This window comes from Grampus griseus, assembly GCF_964374135.1.
Source record: "Grampus griseus genome assembly, chromosome: 21".
In the NCBI taxonomy this organism is placed as follows: domain Eukaryota; kingdom Metazoa; phylum Chordata; class Mammalia; order Artiodactyla; family Delphinidae; genus Grampus; species Grampus griseus.
The window spans coordinates 11,614,455-11,639,479 of record NC_139015.1 but is presented as its reverse complement, the minus strand read 5'-3'; the positions used below and the strand labels follow the sequence as shown (position 1 = coordinate 11,639,479).

Here is a 25,025-nt window from a genome sequence, read left to right as displayed (position 1 = left end):
TACCCACCAAAAATGCAGCACACGCTGCAAAGAGAGGGAGTGACTTTGCCTTAATAGTGCTTCACGGGAACCTGTGTTTGTGGGCTGATTCCCATGTATGGTTCCTCACTTTCTGTGGGATGAGGCCGAGACTCTTTCACATCATCCATCATCTGGTCCTGTTTTTCCACCTTCAGCTCTCTCCTCTCCCTACATCCCTGCCAAACACTTCCTATGTTCTAAGTTAGTATTTTTTAACTTATTCACAAAGATTGCTCTGCACTAACAGCAAAGCCTATGCTTACAGTATTCTTGTTTGCAGAAGGTTTTGTTTCTGTGACAGAGTCACTTACAACTCTGCACCCTCTCATATTTTGTTTCCCTCTGCATACAACGTCTGAATACCTCATTACTGTCTGGTGAGCTCCTATTCATACTTCAAAGCCCAGTTCAAATGTTGTCAGCTCTGAAACCTTCAACCACTCCACCCCGAACCAGAATTGTTGCTCCACAGCCTTTTGCTGTAGAACTGATTACATTTGTGTATAACTTTAGGCGTTTTTGTTAACATCTTTGCCTTCAACATTATGTAGTGAGCACCTCAGTAGAGGGACTAGCTATGATATGCCTCGGTGTTGCATATCACAGTGCTAGCACAAAGTGGGGTTACTAAATGTGCTCTTCTTTGTCCAAGGCAAGAAGGATGAGGGAGGCACAGCGCTAACGAGTGCCATGTTCTTAGTAGGCCATGTTTTAGTAAAAGCCAGCACAACTGTTCTGGTGAACTGGCTGATGGTCCCCTGCCCTGCTTCCTAATTAGAATTGACAGCTGTAGGGGCACCTGCTCTGCTTGTCTGTCCAGCACCCTCTTTCTCTTCATAAGGGCACCCTGTTTTCCTTTGGGGACTCACTCCTCTCCAAGGCATGTAACTTGGGTGACACTCTTGAGAGTGTGACTGGGTGGGGCTGCCCCACCTTGTGTCTCTAGGGGAGGCCCACAAGCTAGGCCTCTCCTGGGAGGGTCTTCCATCCCTGACTGCTGAGATGGGTTCAAGGTGGGCACCTGACTCTAGCAAGACCAATACATATTATACCCATGTCTACTGGGATTATTGAAGGAAAGCCCCCCTTTTTCTGATGACTAGACGCAAAGCACATGAAAGCCCCAAGCTTTGGGAGTCGTTGTTGCTGCCACATGGAGAAACCAAGCCAGCAATGAAGCCTACTCAGAAGGAGCGACCAAAGATGGGGACAAATTTCCAATATGACCACCTGGATCCAGCCATGCCTGATGATCACACCTGGGCCTTGGGCTACATACCCTAAGCCATTTTGAATTGGACTTCAGTCCATTGCAATATACGATGTCCTGGCCATTCCCTGATGACTCTCCCTGTCAGAGAAGAACCGACTCAGTGGCAATGTAGTGATGGCAGATGCTATGCAGGGAGGAGAAGGGGAATTCCTGCCGAGGGTCACTGTAAGCTTCCCGAAGGCTGTGGTCCTATAACCCAGGCAGGGGCATGTTCGCACGCAGCAGTGGTCAGAGCGTTCCAGGCCAGCCACGGCTGGGAGAACAACACCCAGTATCAGACACAGGAGAACACTTGCCGAGCCCCTGCCTGCACCCATGCCGGGCAGAGGACCCCGGGCCCCAGGGTGCTGCTCCTTTTCTGCTTTTGCCTCACAGACTGACTGGCTCTTCAACTTGAACTTGCTGGAAGGTGCAGTTTCCAGAACAGCGACCACTCCCAGGCCAGCGTGTTTGTCTTCTGCTGCCAGGTTACAATATTGCTGAGAGCTGGATCACACACATGCGTATGTGTACATGTATACATGTTTGTGTAATACATAGCCTGCGTCTCTGACTCTGCCTCTCAAAAGGCAATTTCCTGTCTCGGGATCTCCTCCTGGCTAGGGGCTCGGCTGCCCACGTGGCTGCTTGGCGACCTCAACACAGGTCTGCTGGCCCCTCTGCCTGATTCTTGCCACGTTTTAATGGGATGTGACAGAGAGAAAACCGCTATTTGCTCTAATGAATTTTCCTTGGCAAATGAGAGATTACTTTAAAATCAAAGCAGCCAGGGCTGATACCCCAAGTGGAAATAATTAAATTTCATGCTAGAGAAAGATTAGAAGCCCTTATGGAGGGATGAGAAAAAAGACTTTAAAAATCCAAGTTCAAGAGTGTTCTAAAGAATGTGGAAGTGAGCTTATGCTGCAGAGATGGTTTCTGGTTGCGTGTTTAGGGTTTGGTACATCCCACACGGGCAAGGGCACCAGTTCCTTCCAACTAGACTGTATAGTCAGCACTGCTGAGGGGAGGGAACTGACCACGAACACAACAAAGTGGGGACGGATGTCGGTGGAAATCTGGGCTGGGGAGTGAGAAGTAGGCACTACATCTGAAGTGCATATGTCACCATGAAGTGTCAGCAGGAAGGGCCTCTGGCTGGGTGAGTGGAGAGATGGTGGGAGGGGAATTAGGGAGTTGGGGGAGAGTTAGATAGGCGGCCCGGGCTGGGACAGGGCAGGTGGGCACGTCCTCAGGGCCCACTGCCCTTTTCCTGACTCAGCATCCAGTGAAAAGGAGATGATGAGGGCTCTGAGCACGCTTCCCCAGCTCCTTCAGATTCCTGGTTCTAGCCTCATGGGGGATGCTGTAGGCAGGAATGCATCTTCCCAGACTCTGAGTGCTCTGTAGTAAACAATGCCCAGGAAATCAGCCTGAGCTGGAGGGAGTCAGAGCCCAAGTCATTATAATGACAAAAGATTTCAGAAGGCTCGGAGGAGCACAGCTCTTCTCCACGTGAAGGAGCCTTTCTGATTGTCATGGACGACTAACTAGCTCCGTGTTTCTCTCCAAAGCCCTGTAATCCTAGAAATCAGAACTGATTAGAGAACTAAGGCAATTGCTAGGTAGTTTCAAAGACTTGAGGAGGCACGTCCAATAAACCAAGGATGCAGTTTCACGGGAGAACACAGACACGTGTGGAAGCTGTGGACCACAGGGTATTGCAGATACCACGCAGTGGGAGGTGACTGATAGCCACTTTGTGGAGATCAGCTTGTCAGTCAAGATGTGTGTTGACTTTTTGACCTAGAAATTTTAGTTTTTAGGAAACTAGGCTAAGAAAATAATTGGAAATACAAATATTCACATCTGAAGATGTTCATAACTGTTACTTCATAGAAAAATTATTGAAGGTATCTGAGTTCAAAATGAAGAACTGGTTAAATATAAATGCAATGAAATGTTATTAGTCATTAAAATTGTTCTGAATTTTTTTAATCTATGGTGAAATGTTTGTAAAGAACTTTAAAAATACATATTTATTTATTTATTTTTGGCTGCATCGGGTCTTAGTTGTGGTGCGCGGGCTCTCTAGTTGAGGCGCATGGGCTTAGTTGCCCCGAGGCATGTAGGATCTTAGTCCCCCGACCAGGGATTGAACCCACGTCCCCTGCTTTGGAAGGTGGATTCTTAACCACTGGACCGCCAGGGAAGTCCTGTAAAGAATTTTTTTTTTTTTAATTTTACTTATTTGTGGCTTCGCTGGGTCTTCGTTGCTGTGCGCGGGCTTTCTCTAGTTGGAGCGAGCAGGGGCTACTCTTCGTTGTGGTGTGCGGGCTTCTCATTGCAGTGGCTTCTCTTGTTGTGGAGCATGGACTCTAGGTGCATGGGCTTCAGTAGTTGTGGTTCGTGGGCTCTAGAGCACAGGCTCAGTAGCTGTGGCCCACGGGCCCAGTTGCTCCATGGCATGTGGGATCTTCCCAGACCAGGGCTCGAACCCGTGTTCCCTGCATCAGCAGGCAGATCCTTAACCACTGCGCCACCAGGGAAGCCCCCTGTAAAGGACTTTTAAGTGAAAGGGGAATATGGGACTCCCCATAAAATATTTTAGATATTGCAAATGAGAGTAGTTCCTTTCTCTAGATGTACATGAATATTGCATAGAGGAAAAAAATCAGAAAAGAATCCATCAAAACACCAACTATATATATATCTAAGTTACGTATATCTTACCATATATCTTATCCTTGATACACAGGTTTCGAAAAACAGCTGGGGTTTTAAAATTAAACTTGCCTCCGTTTTTGTGCATAGTTTGGCACAAGTCTGGCACTCACAGTCACAACTAAAATCGGGTGGCATGAGGCGGAGGGAGATAGGGCTTCAAAAGCGCCAGCCGTCCCACCCCGTCTGCGCGCGGGTCCCAGCAGGACTGTGTACTAGAGCGCCGTCCTCCTGTGGTTAAACTCCTCGAAACTTGCAAACCGCTGACGTGCCGATTAATCTTTGCTTCATGGCTCTTATCCTGGTAGTTATTCTCATCGGCCCACAAATGATTCTATTTATTACCTCCCTGTTCTTTAAGGTTTGTTCCCCTTTTGCTTCCTCTTCCTCGTAATGAGAGACCACAGCTGCGGCCCCTGGGCTCCTAGGATTTCCTTTGCGTCTGAGGAAAGTATGCAGAGTTCTAAGCCCTGGTTCCTGATTTTCATTGAATAGGTCGTATTTTCTGAGCCTCATAACTTCGGCACCTCCTGTAATCAGCTTTTACGTTACAAGTGCCTACTTGGGATATTGTGACTGTTGGGTAGAGCTGATCAGGAAAGAAGTTTATTGTTGCAGAAGTGAGAAGAAATTATTAGGCTAACTCATATGTGAGGGAGGTGTACCTGGAAGAAAGTCTGTAATAGGGCATGTATGTTCGGGGGTATTTTTAAGTTGTATTGACAGACATGAAATCTATTGAACCTGAATCAAGCAAATATGACTTTGGTCAGTTCAAAGAAACCTCTCGCTCAGCAGGAATGAGGCCCTGAGGAAGGAACCGCCCCTGGGCTGTAACGCTTTTGGAGCGCAGAGCTCCGGATCAGACTCCAGGGCAGTGGCTGGAGGAGGAGGAGGAAGGGCCTGCGGGAAGAACAGGAGTGGAGTCTCTGCGCTCAGGACGCGTGCACGCAGCCCGCTTGTTCCTCCTGAACACGGGGGTCAGGAGCCCCCACCACCCGCCTCGGCGACGGGTTGCACCCTTGACCTTTGACCAGTCCCGCCAGTAAAAGCTTCAGTCCACCCAAGAGGATTGGGAAACGCTGTCAGCTGTTGTGTCCCTGCGTAGACCCCCTCAAAGGGGCAGGACCGGAACAGACTGGAACAGGATGGGAGAAGCCCACGGCAGGAATCCAGCGAGCAGCTCCACCAGGTGCTGGGAGGAGCCTGGCAGGTCTGCCCCGAGGCTGGAGCCTCCCCTGCGCTCACTGTTCCGTCTGGATCCTGGTTCTCTCGCGATATCTGTCCCTGTGGCAGCTCAGCGGCCTCCACCTCCCCTCATAATACCATTGCTTGCACACAACACACGTACACATGCATAACGTGTGCACAATCACACACATGTGCAAAATACATACGCATGTATACACGTGTACGTCCATGCAGAGGACACGTGTGCACACAAAGCAACACCCACAGAGGAAACACACACAGGCACACAGTACACACGTGCATACGTATATACACAACATACACCCACACATACTTAAATACACATACACACTACACATGTGCACACACATGCACGCACACTATGCACATACACATACGGAAACATACACACAAACGCACGCACACAGGTGCTGGAGTTGGCCTCTAGTCTGACACGTCCTCACCCACCAAATTCCCCTGAGGGTTGGCACAGCTAAGGGGATGGAGAGTGCTGCCCGAGACAATGAGTCCACAGCCCACTTACCTCAACAAGGCTTGCTGAGCTCCACGGCAGCCACCACGCCCACGGCCCATGCTGACCCGCGGTGCCGGCTGGCACCGTCTTGGTTCTGACAGCACAGCCCAGGAGGCTGGGGGCCTGTGTGTGCAGGAAGCTTCGAGGTCGAAGCATGGAGCCGCAGGGCCAAATCACACACCCCCGGGCTTTGCACGTGTGCAGACTGTGAATGGGTTTTGTAGATGAAGGTGAAATCCTGTCTTTCTATGCAGTCTGCCCGCTTAATGTTGAATATAGGCCTTACACAATATTTTTGGTTCATTAAATTGTAACTTTTCAATAAGCTGGCTGGTCCCACACATTAAACATTTTCAAGAATGCTGGGGAGGGGAACATGCACCAAACCACTGAATTACGTGAAAGTCGGGCTTCAAGGATCAGTGAGCTCTGGACGAGCAAACGGGGAATTGACCACCACCCATGTTTTATTTTCCAGGTTACAGCCCGTTTCCTCTGCCACCTCATTTCCCAGTCCCTGTGCTTTTCTCTGTGCTGTTGATTCTCAATATATTCCTGGTTCCAGTCAGGTCATCCTGTGCACGCATCTTGATTTCCAGACTAGGTTAAAATCACCTTCTGTCTCTTTTAACACCTGTAGTACCTAGCAGAGGGTTCAAATATTTATTGCTTGTTAATGCATGATTGATTAGCAGGGAACAGAACTATTTTTTAAATTGGTTGCCAGTTGAAAAAATTAAACAAGATATCCCAGTGCTTAACCATAGACATGTGACGACCTGACTCCTGTGATCACCTGGTTAAAGCTTACAGTTAACTGCCCTTGGTTATCCACATCTCCTGATTACACCTTCTGTTTCTAAGAAATCTCTCCGTAGACAATCTTGTTGGATACTTTACAAGACCCCACAGCCCTTCTCCAGTGTGTGTCCCCCAGAGTGGGCACCCCAAGACCCACACCAGCCCTTTTCAACATTCTTCTCTTTCAGTGCATTTTAATGAACAGTTTTGAAGTCTGTGGAAATGTGGGTGTGTTTCTTGGGGCTAGTCTTTTCAAATAGAGAGCAGACCTTTCGTATTTGAGGATGTTTCATCTTTTGGAGCTGATAAAGAGTCTTTAAAAACAAGGGAAATAGAAACCAGAGGGAAAGTACGATGAGTGAACACCGTACTTTTTCTCACGCCCCAAGTGGGAAAATGTGCGTCTTAAATAAAGGAACACATAGTTCTGGATGGCTTTAAACTAGCATGTCATGGAATCAACGCGTCCCTCTTAAAACGACCTATTAAATAGAGAAGACCTGTACTACACATTTACCAGCTGACCCGTCTGTTCAGAGGCTCCCTTTGCAATGCTAGGGTTGCAAGCATGATCTCCCCTCTCATCCCATTTGTGTTGAGCCACCACTGACTGCAGAGCTGGGTGAGATTCACCAAAATCACTGGACACCTTTGCTTCGGAATGAGACCACGCTCACCGTGCAGTATAGTGCGTCCCAGGACTTACAACTGGAAATTTGTAGCTTTGGACCCGCCCCCATTTCACCCACCCCTAATCCTTCCTCTGGTAACCACCAATCTGTTTTCTGTAACCGTGAGGTCAGTTTTTGTCATGTGTTGTTTTTTTTTTAATTCCGCATATGAGATCATACGGTGTTTGTCTTTCTCTGACTTATTTTACTTGGCGTAATACCCTCTAGGTCCATCCATGTTGTCACAAATGGCAAGATTTCCTTTTCTATGGCTGACTAGTATTCGTGTGTGTGTGTGCGTGTGCGTGTGTGTTACATTTTTTTTTATTGATTCATCCATCAATGGACACTCAGTTTGCTTCCATATCTTGGCTATTTAAATGCTGCTGTAAACATGGGGGTGCATATATCTTTCCATGTTAGTGTTTTCATTTTCTTCAGAAGTGGAATTGCTGGATCATGTCATAGTTTAATTTTTTAAATATTTATTTATTTATTTGGCTGCGCCAGGTCTTAGTTGCGGCACGTGGGATCTTTAGTTGCGGCATGCAGAATATAGTTCCCCGACCAGGAATGGAACCCAGGCCCCCTGCATTGGGAGCACAGAGTCTTAACCACTGACCTCCCAGGAAGTCCCTAATTTTGAACTTCTTTTTTCTTTTATTTATTTATTTATTTATTTATTTTTGGCTGTGTTGGGTCTTCGTTTCTGTGCGAGGGCTTTCTCTAGTTGCGGCAAGCAGGGGCCACTCTTCATCGCAGTGCGCGGTCCTCTCACTATCGCGGCCTCTTTTGTTGCGGAGCACAGGCTCCAGACGCGCAGGCTCAGTGGCCATGGCTCACAGGCCCAGTTTCTCCGCGGCATGTGGGATCTTCCCAGACCAGGGCTCGAACCTGTGTCCCTTGCATTGGCAGGCAGATTCTCAACCACTGCACCACCAGGGAAGCCCCCTAATTTTTAACTTTTTGAGGAACCTCCAGACTGTTCTCCATAGTGGCTGTACCAATTTACATTCCCACCAACAATGCACAAGGGTTCCCTTTTCTTCACATCTTTGCCAACATTTGTTATTTCTTGTCTTTTTAATGATGGCCATTCTGACAGTGTCAGGTGATATCTCATTGTGGCTTTGATTTGTATTTTCCTGGTGATGAGTGATGTTGAGCATCTTTTCATGTACCTGTTGGCATTTGTATGTCTTCTTTAGAGAAACATCTCTTCAGATCTGCTCATTTTTTAAATAAGATTGGGTTTTTTTTTTCCTATTGAGTTGTTTGAGTTTATTATGTTTTGGATATTAACCCCTTGTTAGATGTTTTCTCCCATTTGGTAGGTTGCCTTCTCATTTTGTTGATGGATTCCTTTGCTGTGCAGAAGCGTCTTAGTTTGATGTAGTCCCTCGTTTGTTGTTTATGCTTTTGTTGCCTTTGTTTTTGGTGTCACATCCAAAAAAATCATCACCAGGACCCATTCGCAGAACTTACTGCCTATGTTTTCTTCTAGGAATTTTATGGTTTTAGGTTTTATGTTCAAGTCTTCAATCCATTTTGAGTTAACTTTTGTGTACTGGGTGCCATTTTGAAATATCCACAAGACAAGGAGAACAAGGATGAAATCACTGTCCTCCTTCTGATTTTCAAGACAGTGGATAGGTATTTTTCTAAAGCTCCTGAGACTCCACTAGGACCCGGTAGCCACAGGCAGCTTCCACGCTGGGTCAGCTGTCAGAGGCGCCTGTGCTGCGACTGTCCAGATCCTGAGCTTCTGGGAGGGAAGCAGAGCCTTTGGAGAGAGACTTGCGAAGCGGGTGGGCTGTGAGGGGCGGGTGAGAAAGAAAAAGGCAGATCTCCGGGCTGTTCAGATGAACCTCAGAAGAGCAGCGCAGGCAGGACCAGCACTGGTCACCAAGCCACAGCAGCCCTCCTTCCACAGGCTCTCCAAGTGGGGAGAAACCTGCCGTTTTCCGTCTGGGACTGTCTCTGTGGTTTTTCAACCAGATTTAATCTTTTAAAAATGTAATAACCATGGGCTTCCCTGGTGGCGCAGTGGTTGGGAGTCCACCTGCCGATGCAGGGGAGGCGGGTCCATGCCCCGGTCCGGGAAGATCCCACATGCCGCGGAGCGGCTGGGCCCATGGGCCATGGCCGCTGAGCCTGCGCACCCGGAGCCTGCGCGTCTGGAGCCTGTGCTCCGCAACAGGAGAGGCTGCAACAGTGAGAGGCCCGCGTACCGCAAAAAAAAAAAAAATGTGATAACCAAAATAAAGGGATTAATTTTCCCCATCACCCTTTTTCCCTTCCTTGGCCAGATCCTGGTTTTAATGGGAGTTTCCAGAGTGTTGAACCCAATGCTCCTCAAAAAGAATTTTTGCTCTTGTTGACTCCTTGATTTGGGGTTTGCTTGAAGGTCTGTTTTAACAAGTTTCTGCATCAAAGTCCGGTCTGTTCCAGTCTGTTTCAGGCAGAGAGGCTGGGAAATGAAAATAGCAGTCTGGGTAGTGGAGCCAGAACACCCAACCTGCCATAGCGCGGTCCCGGCAGGAGGCGCCTGGCCTGCTGCGGGGGTGAGGGGGGGTATTGCCCAGGCGAAGGAGGGAAGGCAGCCGTGTGAGAACTGCCTTTGGGGGAATCCTCCCATTGAGGTCGTTGATGCCAACAACGCCCGGCTCTGTGGGGGGTTCTTCTACCTCGGAGACAAACGGTGTTCAGCTGAGTCCAGGCCTTCCATTCTTGGCTTCAGGCTTCAGTCATTTGCTTCCGTTAAATGTACCAAATTCCAAAATCATCTCCAATGATGACCAGTACTTTTAGACAGAGCAGGACTCTTTTTTTTTTTTTAGTGTTTGTTTATTTTTACTTGTTGACAGTTTGCTTTATTTATTAATTTATTTATGGCTGTGTTGGGTCTTCATTTCTGTGCGAGGGCTTTCTCTAGTTGTGGCGAGCGGGGGCCACTCTTCATCGCGGTGCGTGGGCCTCTCTCTATCGCGGCCTCTTTTGTTGCAGAGCACAGGCTCCAGACGCGCAGGCTCAGTAGCTGTGGCTCACGGGCCTAGTTGCTCCGCAGCATGTGGGATCTTCCCAGACCAGGGCTCAAACCCATGTCCCCTGCATTGGCAGGCAGATTCTCAACCACCTCACATCTTGTTTTCTGAAGAGCACTTAGAGGAACTTCAAATAAGGTCCTGCACTTACCCCTGAGAAACAGAGTTGCCCGTTTCCTTCCAGAAAGGTACCAGTAAGTCAGATTTTGCTCTCCTTTTTAAAATCTTATGTAGATTACAACAACAGTATCTTTTATCCATGCGCACCTTTTGGAAATCCTGGATTGGTCAGGCTGCCCTTCCTCAGACAGAACCGACGCTGCCTTTCACCAGGGGTTTGCTTTTCTGAAACCTTCAGTAATTCTACCCTTTAGAAGCAACCACTTAATAAGTTTCTTGAATATGTAACTCCCTACAATCTCTTAGGAAAGTTTCAATACCCTACGGTTTATTCCAGGCTTTCCCAGGGATGTAACAGTGTCTGTCCTTGGTAATCCTGTGCAGCACTTTGCTCCACCGCTGTTTCCCTGTGATGCCCTAATTTCCTTGAAGGCAGGAATCATGTTTTACTCATCTTGTCCGCACAGGTGTCTCAGAGCAGTTGGCAAATGTGTGAACGATGAATCAGTGGGTACCCTGTATCCTCACCTGGACAGCTCTGCCTCAAGTCCCTCTTGACCATATTAATCAGGACTGACCAAGCCCTGCCATGGTAACAGACAACCTCAGAAAACCTCTGTGGGTTAAAAAAGCAAAGCTTCACTACTTGCCCAGGTTCATCCCTCACAAGCTAACAGAGGCGCTGCTTCGTCAATTCACCAGCTCAATCAGTTTCACCCTCAGTCCCATGGAGAAAGAATCTCCCACATCTGCAGCGTTGACAGCCTCATGGCAGAGGGAAAGATGCTGGGACATTGCACCAGCTCTTAGAAGTGTAGTCGATTTACAATATTATGTTAGCTTCAGGTGTACAGCATGGTGATTCAGTATTTTTGCAGATTATACTCCATTATAGGTTATTACAAGATAATATTTATAAGTCCCTGTGCTCTACAATAAATCCTTGTTGCTTATCTATTTTATGTATAGTAGTTTGTATCTGTTGATCCCATACCCCTAATTTGTCCCTCCCCCTTTCCCTCTCCCCTTTGGTAACCACAGGTTTGTTTTCTATGTGGAAGTCTATTGCTGTTTTGTAAATAGATTCACTCGTATTATGTTTTAGATTCCACATGTAAATGATATCATACAATATTTATCTTTCTCTGACTTACTTCACTAAATATAATATTCTCCATCCACGTCGTTGCAAATGACATTATTTCATTCTTCTTTATGGCTGAGTAATATTCCATTGTGTGTGTGTGTGTGTGTGTGTATCTTAATCCAGTCATCTGTTGATGGGCACTTGGGTTGCTTCAATGTCTTAGCTATTATAAATAGTGGTGCTATGAACATTGGGGTGCATGTATCTTTTTGAATTAGTGTTTTCATTTTTTTCCAGATACATACCCAGGAGTAGAATTGCTGGATCATATGGTAGCTCTATTTTTAGTTTTTTGAGGAACCTCATTGTTTTCCATAGTGGCTGCACCAATTTACATTCCCACCAACAGTGTAGGAAGGTTCCCTTTTCTCCACATCCTCACCAGCATTGGTTATTTGTAGACTTTTTGATGATCACCATTCTGACTGGTGTGAGGTGATATCTCATTGCAGTTTTGATTTGCTTTTCTCTAATAATTAACAATGTTGAGCATCTTTTCATGTGCCAGTTGGTCACCTGTATGTCTTCTTTGTAGAAATGTCTATTCAGGTCTTCTGCCCATTTTTTGAATGAGTTGTTTGTCTTTTCAACATTGAGTTGTATGAGCTGTTTGTATATTTTGGAGATTAACCCTTGTCAGTCACATCATTAGCAAATATGTTCTCCCACTCTGTAGGTTGTTTTCTCGTTTTGTCAGTGGTTTCCTTTGCTATGCAAAAGCTTTTCAGTTTAATTTGGTTCCATTTGTTCATTTTTGCTTTTATTCCTTTTGCCTTAGGAGACTGATCCAAGAAAATATTTTGTTTTAAATAGTTCCAGTTAAGAAATTGAATTGGAGGGACTTCCCTGGCAGTCTAGTGGTTAAGACTCTGCACTCTCAATGCAGTGGGCACGGGTCCGATCCCCGGTCAGGGAACCAAAATCCTGCATGCCACACAGAGTGACCTAAAAAACAAAAAAAAAAAAGAAAGAAAGAAAGAAAGAAAGAAATTGAATTAGAACTATCATCTCCTGATAAACTCCGAATTGTCTTTCTCATTTTTCCCTCATTATTACTTAGCCCAGGGCCTGTTCTGTTGAATGGAATTAAGTAAATATTTAAAATCTCTAGGTCAAGAATTAGCAAATTATAATTTATAATTAGCAAATTATAAATTTCCACAGGTCAAATTCAGTGATCATCTGCTTTTGTAAATAAAGTTTTAATGAAATGCAGCCACAGATGCTCATCTAAGAATTATCCGCTCTCCTGCTGTAACAATTGAGCTGAGTCATGGGCACAGCTGTGTGGCCCACAAAGGGAAACATCCACAAACCCCTGCCCACTCCATCCATGTAAGATCAGTCGCGCCAGGAACTAAAGCTTGAAGAACACACTAAATTCTCTTGTTACTTCTCCTCACACAAATTTCATGAAACTGGATTTTTACAACAAAAACAGGCCATGCTAAGCCATTCTTCAATGTCTTAATTATAGAAATTGTAATTTACTATATGCCAGTGAATGGGAATCAGCAGCCCAAAATGTACATACTGACTTACACACTTTATGTACCTTCTCAGAGCTGAGAAATATCTGTTGGAAAAATGTACTGTCGGAGCTCCCCATTCTGAGAGGGAAAAAAAAAGAGTGCTTTTCAAGGTTAGCAGTTTACTGCTGCAAGGTCAATTTTGCGGGTTAATTTTGCTTGAAACTAAGCATATTACAAACATTTAACATGTCTTCCTGACCTGGAACCAATCAGGGGCCAAGCTTTGAAAACTCTAAGGAATGGCATCCAGTTTCAAAGTGTAATTACGGGCTTTGTAATTAATGGCCCATTACCACTGAGTCACAAGAAGTACAGTCCAGACCAGACAGGTCCTTATATTAATACACAGAAAATACTCAGCCTCAGTTTGAGCCCTCACAAAGCATATCTTCTGGCTGAACAAGGTCACCAGCTGCACCCCCAGGAAGTGGGAAACACCAGAGAACGGCACCTGCTCTTTGCATCACGGGATTCGACCTGGATGGTCCAGGAGGAAGGAAGCTTCAAATCTCAGCCTCGACTGGAGAGCTGGCGAAACGGGGATGATTCGAAAGGGAGCAGAGGATCGAAGAGGACGAACAGAAACATCTGGATGGTCCAAGTGCCAGGAGAGGAAGGAGGCCCCGGCGCCAGCAAGCCCTGCCCAGCTGCAGACAGTTTACCGATGCCGAGGTTCGGGTTGCCGGCAGGCTCACCCCGCTGGGCTCCCCCACCGCCTCCTGGGACCTCTGCTTTCCTGAGACAAGTGCAGGTTCTCGTCTCCAGGGTCGCTTCCTGGTCGTGGGTCTTCCAGGCCTGGGGAGCTTGCACCCTCGATGCATCGCTTCCGGGAGGGAGAGGAGCACGGCTCGGCTCAGGATGAGCGAGAAAGGAAAGAGCGTGAGTGCAAGCGGAGCGGGCCTGACCCTAGATCTTAGCAACGCAGAACCCAGGTTTTAGTTTCTTCTGGAAACGGACTCTAACCCTCAGATGCTCTGAGATCCTGGGGCGCTGCCAGCTTCCCAGCTGTCTGAACCTCACCACCTGGAGTATCATTACCAAGACTAAGGCGCCCTCACCCCACTTTCTAACTGTGCAAACCCCCAAAACACGCCTGACTAGGAGGGGTGAGTAACGGTCAGCCTGGGCCTTGGCGCCGGAGGCTTGGGAAGCAGCCGCCTGGAGTGCAAGTGACCGCAGCCCAAGATGCTCACGGGTTCTCACGAGCTGCTGAAACGCATACAAAGGACAAACAGGCAAATTTCACAAGAAATCGGTGTTAATTCTTGGAATGAGAGATGGGGGCATGAGTCACGACAGGCTAGACTAAGCTGGCTGGAAAGAGGAATCACTGTTTCCTAGTCTCCCCACAGCCTCGTCTTGTTTGAACTGCAGGGCTCCACTGAGGGCCAGTGAGGGGCTGGGACTCCGGACTACCAGGGGTCTCAGTCGTTTGCAGAGCTGGACACACACCAAGGCAGGAGTCCAGATCCACCAGCTGCCCACGGGACAGCGGGATGTCAGGTCTCCAGGGGAGCCGTAGCGAAACCTGGGGTCTGTCCCAGAGGACACAGTGTGTTTTGGTTTATAAAGAGCAACCGTGTGTGAGATTCTCTGTCATTTTATTTGCCAATTTGCTGAGCCTTTCGAGATTACATGTTCCCCAGCGACCTTTCACACCTGCTAATGAATTCAGTAAAGCACTTACTGGTGACTTCATATGGCCTAATTGTGATAATAACTTTACATGATTAAATGTAATCAAATGCCATATCATTGATGAAGCCATGTGTTTTCTTTTTTAGTTTTATTTTTTAGTCTTTTTTTTAACATCTTTATTACAGTATAATTGCTTTACAATGGTGTGTCAGTTTCTGCTTTATAACAAAGTAAATCAGTCATACATATACATATGTCCCCATATCTCTTCCCTCTTGCGTCTCCCTCCCTCCCTCCCACCTTCCCTATCCCACCCCTCTAGCTGGTCACAAAGCAGGGAGCTGATCTCCCTGTGCTATGCGGCTGCTTCCCACTAGCTATCCATTTTACGTTTGGTAGTGTATATATGCCCATGCCACTCTCTCACTTTGTCCCAGCTTACTCTTCCCCCTCCCCGTATCCTCAAGTCCATTCTCTAGTAGGTCTGCATGTTTATTCCCATCTTGCCCGTAGGTTCTTCTGATGATTTTCTTTCTTTTTTTTTTTATATTCCATATATATGTGTTAGCATATGGTATTTGTTTTTCTCTTTCTGACTTACTTCACTCTGTATGACAGCCTCTAGGTCCATCCACCTCACTACAAATAACTCAGTTTCGTTCCTTGTTATGGCTGAGTAATATTCCATTGTATATATGTGCCATATCTTCTTTATCCATTCATCTGTTGATGGACACTTAGGTTGCTTCCATGTCCTGGCTATTGTAAATTGAGCGGCAATGAACATTGTGGTACATGACTCTTTTTGAATTATGGTTTTCTCAGGGTATATGCCCAGGAGTGGGGTTGCTGGGTCATATGGTAGTTCTATTTTCAGTTTTTTAAGGAACCTTCATACTGTTCTTCATAGTGGCTGTATCAATTTACGTTCCCACCAACAGTGCAAGAAGGTTCCGTTTTCTCCACACCCTCTCCAGCATTTATTGTTTGTAGAGTTTTTGATGATGGCCATACTGACCAGTGTGAGATGATATCTCATTGTAGTTTTGATTTGCATTTCTCTAATGATTAATGATGTTGAGCATTCTTTCATGTGTTTGTTGGCAATCTCTATATCTTCTTTGGAGAAATCTCTATTTAGGTCTTCTGCACATTTTTGGATTGGGTTGTTTGTTTTTCTTGATATTGAGCTGCATGAGTTGCTTGTATGTTTTGGAGATTAATCCTTTGTCAGTTGCTTCATTTGCAAATATTTTCTCCCATTCTGAGGATCGTCTTTTCGTCTTGTTTATGGTTTCCTTTGCTGTGCAAAAGCTTTTAAGTTTCATTAGGTCCCATTTGTTTATTTTTGTTTTTATTTCCGTTTCTCTAGGAGGTGGGTCAAAAAGGATCTTTCTGTGATTTATGTCATAGAGTGTTCTGCCTATGTTTTCCTGTAAGAGTTTGATGGTGTCTGGCCTTACATTTAGGTTTTAATCCATTTTGAGTTTATTTTTGTGTATGGTGTTAGGGAGTGTTCTAATTTCATTCTTTTATATGTAGCTGTCCAGTTTTCCCAGCACCACTTATTGAAGAGGCTGTCTTTTCTCCACTGTATATTCTTGCCTCCTTTATCAAAGATAAGGTGACCATACGTGCGTGGGTTTATCTCTGGGCTTTCTATCCTGTTCCATTGATCTATATTTCTATTTTTGTGCCAGTACCATACTGTCTTGATTACTGTAGCTTTGTAATATAGTCTGAAGTCAGGGAGCCTGATTCCTCCAGCTCCGTTTTTCTTTCTCAAGATTGCTTTGGCTATTCGGGGTCTTTTTTGTCTCCATACAAATTGTGAAATTTTTTGTTCTAGTTCTGTGAAAAATGCCAGTGGTAGTTTGATAGGGATTGCATTGAATCTGTAGATTGCTTTGGGTAGTAGAGTCATTTTCACAATGTTGATGTTTCCAATCCAAGAACATGGTATATCTCTCCATCTATTTGTATCATCTTTAATTTCCTTCATCAGTGTCTTATAATTTTCTGCATACAGGTCTTTTGTCTCCTTAGGTAGGTTTATTCCTAGGTATTTTATTCTTTTTGTTGCAATGGTAAATGGGAGTGTTTTCTTAATTTCACTTTCAGATTTTTCATCATTAGTGTATAGGAATGCAAGAGATTTCTCTGCATTAATTTTGTATCCTGCTACTTTACCAAATTCATTGATTAGTTCTAGTAGTTTTCTGGTAGCATCCTTAGGATTCTCTATGTATAGTATCACGTCATCTGCAAACAGTGACAGCTTTACTTCTTCTTTTCCAATTTGGATTCCTTTTACTTCTTTTTCTTCTCTGATTACTGTGGCTAAAACTTCCAAAACTATTTTGAATAAGAGTGGTGAGAGTGGGCAACCTTGTCCTTGTCTTGTTCCTGATCTTAGTGGAAATGGTTTCAGTTTTTCACCATTGAGGACAATGTTGGCTGTGGGTTTGTCATATATGGCCTTTATTATGTTGAGGAAAGTTCCCTCTATGCCTACTTTCTGGAGGGTTTTTTATTATAAATGGGTGTTGAATTTTGTTGAAAGCTTTTTCTGCATCGATTGAGATGATCATATGGTTTTTCTCCTTCAATTTGTTAATATGCTGTATCACGTTGATTGATTTGCATATATTGAAGAATCCTTGCATTCCTGGGATAAACCCCACTTGATCATAGTGTATGATCCTTTTAATGTGCTGTTGGATTTTGTTTGCTAGTATTTTGTTGAGGATTTTTGCATCTATGTTCATCAGTGATATTGGCCTGTAGTTTTCTTTCTTTGTGACATCTTTGTCTGGTTTTGGTATCAGAGTGATGGTGGCCTCGTAGAATGAATCTGGGAGTGTTCCTCCTTCTGCTATAGTTTGAGAAGGATAGGTGTTAGCTCTTCTCTAAATGTTTCATAGACTTCGCCTGTGAAACCATCTGGTCCTGGGCTTTTCTTTGTTGGAAGATTTTTAATCACAGTTTCAATTTCAGTGCTTGTGATTGGTCTGTTCATATTTTCTATTTCTTCCTGGTTCAGTCTTGGAAGGTTGTGCGTTTCCAAGAATTTGTCCATTTCTTCCAGGTTGTTGATTTTATTGGCATAGAGTCGCTTGTAGTAATCTCTCATGATCCTTTGTATTTCTGCAGTGTCAGTTGTTACTTCTCCTTTTTCATTTCTAATTCTATTGATTTGAGTCTTCTCCCTTTTTTTCTTGATAAGTCTGGCTAATGGTTTATCAATTTTGTTTATCTTCTCAGAGAACCGGCTTTTAGTTTTATTGATCTTTGCTATCGTTTCCTTCATTTCTTTTTCATTTATTTCTGATCTGATCTTTATGATTTCTTTCCTTCTGCTAACTTTGGGGTTTTTTGTTCTTCTTTCTCTAATTGCTTCAGGTATAAGGTTAGGTTGTTTATTTGAGATGTTTCTTGTTTCTTAAGGTAGGCTTGTATAGCTATAAACTTCCCTCTTAGAACTGCTTTTGCTGCATCCCATAGATTTTGGGTAGTTGTGTTTTCATGGTCATCTGTTTCTAGGTATTTTTTGATTTCCTCTTTGATTTCTTCAGTGATCTCTTGGTTATTAAGTAGGGTGTTGTTTAGCCTCCATATGTTTGTAGTTCTTACAGATTTTTTCCTGTAATTGATACCTAGTCTCATAGCATTGTGGTCGGAAAAGATACTGATACAATTTCAATTTCCTTAAATTTACCAAAGCTTGATTTGTGACCCAAGATATGATCTATCCTGGAGAATATTCCATGAGCACTTGAGAAAAATGTGTATTCTGTTGTTTTTGGATGGAATGTCCTATAAATATCAATTAAGTCCATCTTGTTTAATGAATCATTTAAAGCTTGTGTTTCCTTATTTATTTTCATTTTGGATGATCTATCCATTGGTGAAAGTGGGGTGTTAAAGTCACCTACTATGATTGTGTTACTGTCGATTTCCCCTTTTATGGCTGTTAGTATTTGCCTTATGTATTGAGGTGTTCCTATGTTGGGCGCATAAATATTTACAATTGTTATATCTTCTTCTTGGATTGATCCCTTGATCATTATGTAGTGTCCTTCATAGTCTCTTGTAATAGTCTTTGTTTTAAAGTCTACTCTGTCTGATATGAGAATTGCTACTCCAGCTTTCTTTTGATTTCCATTTGCATGGAATATCTTTTTCCATCCCCTCACTTTCAGTCTGTATGTGTCCCTAGGTCTGAAGTGGGTCTCTTGTAGATAGCATATATACGGTCTTGTTTTTGTATCCATTCAGCCAGCCTATGTCTTTTGGTTGAGGCATTTAATCCATTTACATTTAAGGTAATTATTGATATGTATGTTCCTATTCCCATTTTCTTAATTGTTTTGGGTTTATTATTGGAGGTCTTTTCCTTCTCTTGTGTTTCCTGCCTAGAGAAGTTCCTTTAGCATTTGTTGTAAAGGTGGTTTGGTGGTGCTGAATTCTCTTAGCTTTTGCTTGTCTGTAAAGCTTTTAATTTCTCCATCAAATCTGAATGAGATCCTTGCTGGGTAGCGTAATCTTGGTTGTAGGTTTTTCTCTTTCATCACTTTAAATATGTCCTGCCACTCCCTTCTGGCTTGCAGAGTTTCTGCTGAAAGATCAGCTGTTAACCTTATGGAGATTCCCTTATGTGTTACTTGTTGTTTTTCCCTTGCTGCTTTTAATATTTGTTCTTTGTATTTAATTTTTGATAGTTTGATTAATATGTGTCTTGGCGTGTTTCTCCTTGGATTTATCCTGTATGGGACTCTCTGTGCTTCCTGGACTTGATTAACTATTTCCTTTCCCATATTAGGGAAGTTTTCAACTATAATCTCTTCAAATATTTTCTCAGTCCCTTTCTTTTTCTCTTCTTCTTCTGGGACCCCTATAATTCAAGTGTTGGTGTGTTTAATACTGTCCCAGAGGTCTCTGAGACTGTCCTCAATTCTTTCCATTCTTTTTTCTTTATTATGCTCTGCAGTAGTTATTTCCACTATTTTATCTTCCAGGTCACTTATCCGTTCTTCTGCCTCAGTTATTCTGCTACTGATCCCTTCTAGAGAATTTTAAATTTCATTTATTGTGTTGTTCATCTCTGTTTGTTTGCCCTTTAGTTCTTCTAGGTCCTTGTTAAACGTTTCTTGTATTTTCTCCATTCTATTTCCAAGATGTTGTATCATCTTTACTATCATTATTCTGAATTCTTTTTCAGATAGACTGCCTATTTCCTCCTCATTTGTTAGGTCTGGTGGGTTTTTACCTTGCTCCTTCATCTGCTGTGTGTTTCTCTGTCTTCTCATTCTGTTTAACTTACTGTGTTTGGGGTCTCCTTTTCATAGGCTGCAGGTTCATAGTTTCCATTGTTTTTGGTGTCTGTCCCCAGTGGCTAAGGTTGGTTCAGTGGGTTGTGTAGGCTTCCTGGTGGAGGGGACTAGTGCCTGTGTTCTGGTGGATGAGGCTGGATCTTGTCTTTCTGGTGGGCAGGTCCACATCTGGTGGTGTGTTTTGGAGTTTCTGTGGTCTTATTATGATTTTAGGCAGCCTCTGTGCTAATGGATGGGGTTGTGTTCCTGACTTGCTAGTTGTTTGGCATAGGGTGTCCAGCATTGTAGCTTGCTGGTCGTTGAGTGGAGCTGGGTCTTGGCGTTGAGATGGAGATCTCTGGGAGATTTTCACCGTTTGGTATTACGTGGTGCTGGGAGGTCTCTTGTGGACCAGTGTCCTGAACTTGGTTCTCCCACCTCAGTGGCCCAGCCCTGACACATGGCTGGAGCACCAAGAGCCTGTCCTCCACATGGCTCAGAATAAAAGGGAGAAAAAAAAGAAAGAAAGAAAGAAAGAAAGAAAGAAGAAGATAAAATAAAATAAAGTAGAATAAAATAAAGTTATTAAAATTAAAAAAATTATTATGAAAAAAATTTTTTTTATGTAATAGAAAAAAAAAGGACAGACAGAACCCTGGAACAAATGGTAAAAGCAAAGCTATACAGACAAAATCACGCACAGAAGCATACACATACACACTCACAGAAAGAGAAAAAGGGAAATATATATATATATCATTGCTCCCAATGTACACCTCCTCAATTTGGGGTGATTCGTTGTCTATTCAGGTATTCCAGAGATGCAGGTACATCAGGTTGATGGTGGAGCTTTAATCCACTGCTCCCGAGGCTGCTGGGAGAGATTTCCCTTTCTCTTCTTTGTTCGCACAGCTCCTGGGGTTCAGCTTTGGATATGGCCCGCCTCTGCGTGTAGGTCGCCTGAGGGCGTCTGTACTTCGCTCAGACAGGATGGGGTTAAAGGAGCAGCTGCTTCGGGGGCTCTGGCTCACTCAGGCCGCAGCGGGGGGGTGGGGGAGGGAGGGGCACGGAGTACAGGGCGAGCCTGCGGCGGCAGAGGCCAGCATGACGTTGCACCAGCCTGAGGCGCGCCGTGCGTTCTCCCGGGGAAGTCGTCCCTGGATCGCGGGACCCTGCCAGTGGCGGGCTGCACAGGCTCCCTGGAGGGGCGGCGTGGAGAGTGACCTGTGCTTGCACACAGGCTTCTTGGTGGCGGCAGCAGCAGCCTTAGCGTCTCATGCCCATCTCTGGGATCCGCGCTGATAGGCGCAGCTCGCGCCCGTGTCTGGAGCTCCTTTAAGCGGTGCTCTGAATCCCGTCTCCTCGCGCACCAGGAAACAAAGAGGGAAGAAAAAGTCTCTTGCCTCTTCGGCAGGTCCAGGCTTTTCCCTGGACTCCCTGCCGGCCAGCCGTGGCGCACTAACCCCCTGTAGGCTGTTTTCACGCTGCCAACCCCAGTTCTCTCCCTGGGATCCGACCGAAGCCCGAGCCTCAACTCCCAGACCCGCCTGCCCCGGCGGGTGAGCAGACAAGCCTCTCGGACTGGTGAGTGCCGGTTGGCACTTATCCTCTGTGCAGGAATCCCCCCGCTTTCCCCTCCGCCCCCCTGTTGCTGTGCTCTCCTCCGCGGCTGCGAAGCTCCCCGCCTCCGCCACCCACAGTCTCCGCCCGCGAAGGGGCTTCCTAGTGTGTGGAAACCTTTCCTCCTTCACAGCTCCTTCCCACTGGTGCAGGTGCCGTCCCTATCCTTTTGTCTCTGTTTATTCTTTTTTATTTTGCCCTACCCAGGTACGTGGGGAGTTTCTTGCCTTTTGGGAGGTCTGAGGTCTTCTGCCAGCGTTCAGTAGGTGTTCTGTAGGAGTTGTTCCACGCGTAGATGTATTTCTGATGTATTTGTGGGGAGGAAGATGATCTCCGCGTCTTACTCTTCCGCCATCTTGAAGCTCCCAAGCCATGTGTTTTCTGCTGATGAAATTCATAGATGAGATGTCACAGCCCATATGTTCACTTCAACTGACTTTCCAGGGTCTTCTGCGTTTCCACAAAGTTACATAATCGGAAAATTAATCTTCCAGCAGCTTCCAGCCGGTCGTCACACTGGGGTCTGAAAGGCGGAGCAGCCACCAGACTGTCAGCCCAGGAGCTCCACTGGGTGAAGGTGAGGAGGGCTGAGGCTGCCTCCTCACGTCTCCTTGCCTATGATGAGCTGACTCTCCCTGCATCTTATCCTCCTGGACCCAGCACCTCCTTTGGAGTCCCACGCCCACTGCTCCAACTCAAGTCCACGTTCTAGAACACCATGTAGGTAACAGAGCCAAAGACATATCCGATCGATATGACCAAACAAGAACTGACACTGGTGATAAGGGGCGGGGGGGAGGTTACAGCACACGCCGAGGCTGCTGGAAAAGAAGGGAATTCTTAATATGCAGTGGAATGGATGAACCTGGAGGACATACGCCCAGGGAAATGAGCCATCACAGGACAAGCACACATGATCCCACTCACATGGGGCATCTGAAAGGGTCACATTCATGGGATCAGGGACTGGAACGGTGGGCATCAGGGCTGGGGAGGTGGAAGTGGGGAGGGACGTTAGTCAGAGAGACAGGAGCCGAACCGTACATGGTGCCCAGAGTCGACAACACTGGAGTGGGGAGCCCGGCACCCGGCTGAGGCTGGCTGCTCCCACCTCAGACCAGATGCTCTCAGGTGCCTGGCAGGGCAACTGTGTTGACTCTGTCAGGAAATCCATGGGCTTCCTTACAGGAGATTACCTGTGAAGGTCTGTTTTTAGCTTCCCCTGTACCGTTTGCATAATTCTGGCACTTCCTGGCATTCTCTCCCCTTGGGGTGCTGGCTTCTCCCTGTTCTGCCCACGGATATGTTAGGCCTGCAACTGGCTTCCCCTTCAAAGGTCTCAAATACACCTGTCCCCCTTCACCGCGCAGCCCCAAGGGATTGTGTTTGTCTTGTTTCCCTAATTGGCAGGTTGCGTTCCTGCTGGGGAGATGCAGCGTTTAGAAGGATTAAGCAGGATTGGTTTTCAGTCCCTTTGGTACATTGTCCAAAGGCATCTTTGCGTTTACTTTCGATTTCACAAGCTGCTTCTTGCTGTTTAAACAGATGATTGTCCAGTAGGAAGTTTCAGCTGCAGCTGCTTCCTGCTTTGAATCCCAGCCTCACAGAGTTTATTTAAGTAAGATTTTTCTCAACCTGTGAAGTACAATTCCGAAGGCACAGAGGAGAAGCAATGTCTGCACCTCATCTGTACAATGTGGTCGAGTGCCAAGTGCCACAGAATGTCCCGCAGAGGCCACGGGGGAGTGACCCCTGGGGAAACGGTGCTCCAAGCTTGATGTACTGTAACGTCGTAGGAAAGAGAAAGAAGTGCCACAAATGAGGTCTTGTCACGGATGGAGCTAGTGTAACCCTGGGAGACAGGAGGCTGCGGAAGAGCCTCCTGGGGAGGGGTCGGAGCTACTGAGACGGCTGAAGAATAGAAGGAAGAAGATACAGACGCAGAAATGCCCTCTGGCCGAGTCAGCAAGGAGGGCACCGCCAGGTGAGCCGCTGACATTGTTCTCAGTTATGCATGCGTATGACATGCGTTATATATTTTAGGTTATCATATGTATAGTTATGTATGTATATGTATATATATGTATAGTTATGTATGTATGTATACTTCTGTAGCAGATTATGTAACAATTTGTATTATCTAGTATTTAGTATGTAATTATATATTACATATGGTATATGACATATAGAATGTATTAAATATTCCATATATTCTATATAATATGTAGAATACTATATATACAATATAATGTATACTATATTGTATATAAAGTATATTGAATATAAAATATTTAGTATATATAGCATAATAGTATATAGTATTATAGTTACATATGTTATAACCATAATATATAGCTATACTATATATAGTATATAGTATTCTATATAGTTCTATATTATATATTTTCTATGATATATAATCTATGTGTAAATATATGGATATAAAATATTTTTTAAATACATTATTTTAAAAAATAAATGGAGAAAACTACAAATATTATACATTTGATCTTTCCAACAAAGAGCAGCAGATTAAGAATCCAATAAAAGCTAGAAGGAGTTCTGGCTCTCTTTAATCAGCTGTGGAGTATTGGAAAAATCAGTTAAGCTCCCTGGTCCAGTCTTGTCAGTAATTGAAAGATTAGCTGGTGCCCCTTAGGGGCCCTTCCTGAGCTTTCCTACGGAGTTTGATCCAATGCAGGGCATTCAGACCCATGATTAAGCATTCGAGAAGCTGCCTTCGGCTGGTTCCTTGGGTGTGGATCACCTCTGTCCCTGCCCAAGGCCCACAAGGACCCCGCCCTCTTGTGTGAGCCAGCCAGCGGCTATGACAGACCCCCTCCCTCTGCCTGGCACCCGCAGGCCCCTCCCCTGGCTCTGGTTTCTGGACCTCTTCCTGCCTTTGATACTTTCCCTTCTAGAAACCAGGGGTCTTTCTCTCTCCTTGAAGTTGAGTTATTTAATCAAGGTATTTTATATCCATCTTCTTGTATCACTTTTGTTTCCTGGAACATAAGTCCAAAAGATAAAAATTTTTCATTTTTTAAAGTTACCTTTATGCACTCATATCTTTAATTTTTTTCTCTTCTGGTTTCTTTCTTTAGGAGCACGAGTTATACACACGTTATTTTCCCATCATCTCCACATCATTCCCTGGCCCCCGAGTCACTTAACCGCTTTGCACTGTGCGTGCTCAGCACCCTGAGTGACTTCAGGTTTGCTCCCTGTGTCCAGGACAGCGTTTCCCACCTGCTTCTCCTACTTCTGATGGCGTCTGTAGGAGCTTTTCACCTCCTGGCTTCTTCCTCCTCCGTCTGCTCCTGATCCTCTGTCCTTGTCCTGCAGTCTCTCCTTGGAGCCCTTACAGCTCTTCCTTCTGCTTTTTTCCTGGGAGAGCTTGTCTTGACTCTAAGTTTG

The 25,025-nt window shown here is 45.2% G+C and overlaps 1 long non-coding RNA gene across 2 annotated transcripts in view; it reads left to right on the top strand.

The window, feature by feature from the left end:
- Positions 1 to 24,761, top strand: part of LOC309838876 — a 52,756-nt gene extending 27,995 nt beyond the window's left edge. For both annotated transcript variants that reach the window (XR_014298405.1, XR_014298406.1), the window contains exons 3-5: positions 22,103 to 22,328; positions 23,154 to 23,592; positions 24,713 to 24,761. This is a non-coding gene — a long non-coding RNA (uncharacterized lncRNA). The remainder of the gene's footprint in view (positions 1 to 22,102; positions 22,329 to 23,153; positions 23,593 to 24,712) is intronic.
- The last annotated feature ends 264 nt before the right edge of the window (positions 24,762 to 25,025 follow it).